A 5,512-nucleotide genomic window follows, 5' to 3' on the forward strand; every position below is an offset into this window, starting at 1 on the left:
CATGCTACCCCCTGCCCGGCACCCCTCTGGCTCCCTACGCCCAGTGCCGCACCACCCAGAGACCCCCACAAACCCCCCTGCCCGGTGCCCTCCCAGATCACTCCCCCACCCACTCAGAACCCCCCACAGATCCTCACTGACCAGTGCCCCCCAGCTGAAGACCCCCCACAGCCCTCCCACAACTGCACAGTGCCCCACATCTTCCCACCCAGAGCCCCCCTATTGATCCCCTCACTGTCCAGTGCCCCCCCGCCACAACTGCACAATGCCCCGCACAGACCCCCCCCACTTCCCAGCACCCCCGACACACACACAGATCTCCCCCACTGACAGCCCCCTGACACACACAGATCTCCCCACCCCCCAGTGCCCAGCACCCCCCAGACCCACTAGAGACCTGCTCTCCCACACCCTAACCCCCAGCCACAGTAGCCGGCCCTGATGGGAGGTGACTGTGTCTGCCAGGCTGAGATGGCAGCGCAGCCAGAGCTAGTCCTGGGGCAGGAGAACTCCGGCCCCTTGGGAGTGGTGGAAGCAGCCAGGCTGGAGCAGGAGCAGAGCCTAACCGGGCCAGGCTCCCTCAGGACCCAGCTGAGCCTCCCCCCGCCCCCACTGTCTCCTGTGAGTGGCTGAGACTGGCCCAGCCTCTGCACCGGTCCCAGGTGGCTCTTCCCCCGGGGAGGCAGGTGGGGCCCCGCAGGTCCCAGGCAGTGGAGACAGCTCAGAGCTGGAGCAGTGCTGGGGAGTGGGGCAGATCCCTGAGACGTGACTCCCGAGATCCCACCCAGCCCACCCACATCCATTGGCCCTGTGGCCAGCAGCCCTGCTGAGCCCGCATGGTGGCCCCCAGCTGCTGGGTGATGAGCCCTCTACAGCCGTGGCATAGCCAGGTTCTAACATCAGGGGAGCAAACACGTAAAAAGAGGCACCACCCAACATATCAAATTACTAATTACATACTTTTAAATTTGTTATACATATTTATTTTCTACTTAAAATAAAAACCCAAGAATGATCCAGCCACAGAAGGATTTGCACAGCCGGCATTTTGCAGGAGAACTTTAGATTATACTTAGATATACTTTTGATACTAGAAACTAAATGACAGAATATAGTAGCTTATAATTGTCACAGGTTTAAAAAAAAATACTGGCCATTTTTTCCAGTTACTAATTTCATTTTAAAATCAATCAGTGAAATGCACTTTATTTATAATAGATCATAATACTAAAGTCACCAAAAAGGCATAACAAATACAAGTTTTATGAGAATTGGTGAGTAAAGATCTCATAGCTCTTCAGGGTTGGACAAAGCAGTAATTTCCCTTAAAGTAGCTTTATTCATGGATTTTTAAAAAAACAGAAGACATCTCTACGACACAGGTTGGCAGTCTAACATTTTTGAAACACTGAGTACTGAAAGTTAGACTATTTAACCAATTTAAGCTGTACACACACACACACCCCTTCCTGCTTTCCTATCACCAGTTCTGTTACTACAGGAATGACATCTAGACATCCTTTAAAAAGGACAGTTACCTGTTCCGTAACTGGTGTTCTTTGAGATGTGTTGCTCCCGGTCTATTCCACAGTAGGTGTGCGTGCTCGCCACATGCACCGGTGCCGGAAGTTTTTGGAGCACTGCTGCGACCCCTGGAGTGGCGCCTCTATAGTGCTATAAGGGGAGCTGCGCACTCCCCCCACCCTCAGTTCCTTCTTGGTAGACAACTCCGACAGAGGGGAAGGAGGCTGGGATGTGGACGAGACAAGAGCAACACATCTCGAAGGACACCAGTTATGGAACAGGTAACTATCCTTTTTTCTTCGAGTGACTGCTCCTGTGTATTCCACAGTAGGGGACTCCAAGTTATATCTGATGGAGGTGGGTAGGAGTTTAAGGATTATCAGGACGGAGTACCATGCTACCAAACCCAGCGTCATCCTGTGCTTGGGAGACAATCGCATAGTGCGAGGAAAAAGTGTGGACAGGTGACCACGTGGCAGCCCTACATATGTCCTGGATAGGGATGTGGGTGACATAGGTGGCCGACAAGGCTTGCGCTCTCATAGAATGCACCTTCACTATAGGCGGTGGGGTAAACCCTGCCAAGTCGTAACACGTGCGTATGCACAAGGTGATCCAGCAGGAAATGCGCTGGATGGAAACTGGTTGCCCCCAATCCGCTTGGCTGATGCAAGGAATAGTTGCAAGGACTTCCTGAACAGCCTGGTTCGGTACAGGAAGAAGGCCAGCACATTAGCCAGGAGGAAGCAGATCGTGAGTGTTTTCGACCACAAACCCCATCCCTCCAGATTTGCAACCATCCCTGGACCAGTGACAGGTGCACAACCATCCCCGGACCAATGAAAGGGGCCACTCTGGTTATCACCTTGGGGTCAGGGGTGTGCTCTGTATCCCCAAACCTTACCTCCCTTTTCACGTATTCATACACAGAAAAGTGAAAGAGCGCACCGCAATCTTCCAAAGATCAGGGTTCGGCAACCTTTCAGAAGTGCTGTGCCGAGTTTTCATTTAGTCTCTCTGATTTAAGGTTTCGCATGCCAGTAATACATTTTAATATTTTTAGGTCTCTTTCTATAAGTCTATAATATATAATTAAACTATTGTTGTATATAAAGAAAATAAGGTTTATAAAATGCTTAAGAAGCTTCATTTAAAATTAAATTAAAATGCAGAACCCCCAGATCCCTGCAATAGGTCAATTTGGCACATTAGCCAGGAGGAAGCAGAATGTGAGTGTTTTCGACCACAAACCCTGTCCCTCCTGATTCGCAACCCCATGGACCATGCGGCAGCAAGTCCTGAGCAGGGGCCCAGATGGTCACGTTGTGTGGCAGAAACTGCACCTAGTTGCAAAACGGGAGGGTTGCACAATGTGTTGTCACACCTGTGGCAGATCCTGGCTGCAGCTGAGAACAGCCGCTCCTCCGGCGGCTCCAGCGCTGCTGGCAGCAAGTGGTCACCAGGGAGCAGCTGCTGAGCCCGGGCTCCTGCGTCACAATGTGCCAGAGCCCTGCCCCCAGGAGCTGCCCCGCCCCCGGGCTGTGCCAGAGCCCCACCCCCAGGAGCTGCCCCGCCCACAGGAGCTGCCCCGCCCCCAACTTGTGCCAGAGCCTGGGATCCGTGTCACAATGTGCCAGAGCCCCGCCCCCAGGAGCTGCCCCGCCCCTGGGCTGTGCCAGAGCCCCACCCCCAGGAGCTGCCCCGCCCCTGGGCTGTGCCAGAGCCCCACCCCCAGGAGCTGCCCCGCTCACAGGAGCTGCCCCGCCCCCAACTTGTGCCAGAGCCTGGGATCCGTGTCACAATGTGCCAGAGCCCCGCTCCCAGGAGCTGCCCCGCCCCCGGGCTGTGCCAGAGCCCTGCCCCCAGGTGCTGCCCCGCCCCCAGGCTGTGCCAGAGCCCCGCCCCCAGGAGCTGCCCTGCCCCCAGGCTGTGCCAGAGCCCCGCCCCCAGGAGCTGCCCCATGTTGGGTCTCTGGGATTTGTTCTCCTGCCTCCTTCTTCCCAGCACCTACCGCTCCCAGCTGCTCCCTTCCTGTGTCTGCAAACACCCCCCGGGCGGGCTGCAGCGCTCGCTGGGGCTGGCTCCAGTGGCTGAAGTTCCCTCCATCTCTGCTCACTGGGGGGGGGGAGGGACAAAGAGAGGAGGTGGGCCCAGGGTGTAAAAGCAGAATTAGGGGGCAGGGAAAGAAGGACTGTTTGACAAGGTGGGTTTTTTGTGAGGGGGGGGGTGTGATCCAGAAGCCCGGGACACTCTCACACACACTCTGCCCTGGGACTCTCCTGGTGCACAGAGACCGATCAACCCCCCGCCTGCCCCACCGAAGAACTTGGGCAGCAGAGGCTCAGGCAGATTGAGGGGAACCCCCTGGGTGTGCCAGTGTTGGCCAGGGTTTGTACAGCACCTAGCGCAATATGGGGTTCCCCGAGCCGTAACTAGCTATTTTTGTGCCCTAAGCAAGAATATAAAATTATGCCCCCCCTGCTGTGCCACCCAGCCCCCTTGAAACACCCCCCCAGCGCCGCCCACCCCACAGAAACAAACTCTCCTTCCCCAGCGCCGCCCCCCCGAAACAGCTGTGGGCCGAAAAGGAAGGTTTGGGGGTGGGGGAGAAAAAACGGCACCCATAGGGTGACCAGATCACAGCAGTAAAATTCCCCAGAGAAAGAAAGAGTGGAACAAAAGAATAATAAAGGCACCTCAACTTTTCCTCATTTATGGAGGACAGTCTTATAATATGCATCCAGATCTCCTCCAATCACACAAGCTGAAAATTGTTCCACTTTACTGCAGTTCTGTAACCATATGGGAACCAATCCTGTCTGTGTTCTGTGCACATCCAAAATCCCTGCTGAATGACCCGCCCTGGGAGCAAGTTACCAGTGACCCAGGGCTGGGGCGGAAGGAGGGTGCAGGTGTGTGGTGGGGAGCCCAGGGCTGGGGCAGCAGAGGATGTGTGGGTGGGGGAGCACTGGTGGGGAGGGGGTAGCACAGAGCTGGGGCAATGCGAGGTGTGTGTGGGGGAGAGCCCAGGGCTGAGACGGCAGGGGGGTGTGGGTGGAGCCCAGGGCTGGGATGGGGGCAGACAAATATTTTTTTGCTTGGAATGGCAAAAAACCAGAACCGGCCCTGCCTCCACGCACTGTGAGGTAGGTAGGAGCGGATCATTATTATCCCTACTTGAAAGAGGGAGAAAATGAGGCTGAGAAAGGAGAATTGACTTGTCTTAGGTCACACAGCCAGTCAGTGGCAGAGTTGAGAATAGGACCCAAGAGCCCTGATTTTCAAACTAACCATCGGATCTTGAATTTCAGACACTGAATGACCTGAGTAAAGTGCTCTCAGATGAGCTCCAGACCAACAACAGTGACAGTAATTATTCAGCAAGTATTTGAGGAGAACTGCAATGTTAGAGGGAATCGTGAACTGCTCAGAGACCATTAATGCAGAGAAGCAGCAAAGTTAATCAAACATAGAACTGGTTCTGACTTATTTACTTGTTCTAAAAGAGACCAACAAGGACCTGTCTCCTCCCTGTCAATAACCCCCTGCTCAGCCAATCAGGTTAGAGACTGAGGGCGGGAGGCTGAGGGTTCTCACCAGAGAGCCCAAAGGATGGCCCAGGTCACTGGTGGGGATCACTGCCCGAGCACTAGTTCAGCCCCACATTTTTGGGTGGACCTCCCACAGTGGGAGCTGCAGAGCCCTCCCCTGCAAAAAAAACACACACACACCCTCCCTCCCTCCCGGTGTTGGGAGGGGAACAGGTAAAAGGACAAAGGAAGCAAGAGAAAAAGAGGAGGGAGGAAGAGGGGAAGCAAAAAGGACAAACCCCAATGTCCCCAGTGATTCTAAGGGACAAAATCCCAGGTGTAGAATAAAGTTCTGCCTCCTTAAGCTCGTGTTTTCCAAGCCTAGAATTCAACTGTCACCAGATGGATCAGACTGAACAGGTTTCACACCTGGAGGAGGCTCTTACCTTCTAAACAGG

Source organism: Mauremys mutica, unplaced genomic scaffold (genome assembly GCF_020497125.1).
Source record: "Mauremys mutica isolate MM-2020 ecotype Southern unplaced genomic scaffold, ASM2049712v1 Super-Scaffold_100093, whole genome shotgun sequence".
NCBI classification, from domain to species: domain Eukaryota; kingdom Metazoa; phylum Chordata; order Testudines; family Geoemydidae; genus Mauremys; species Mauremys mutica.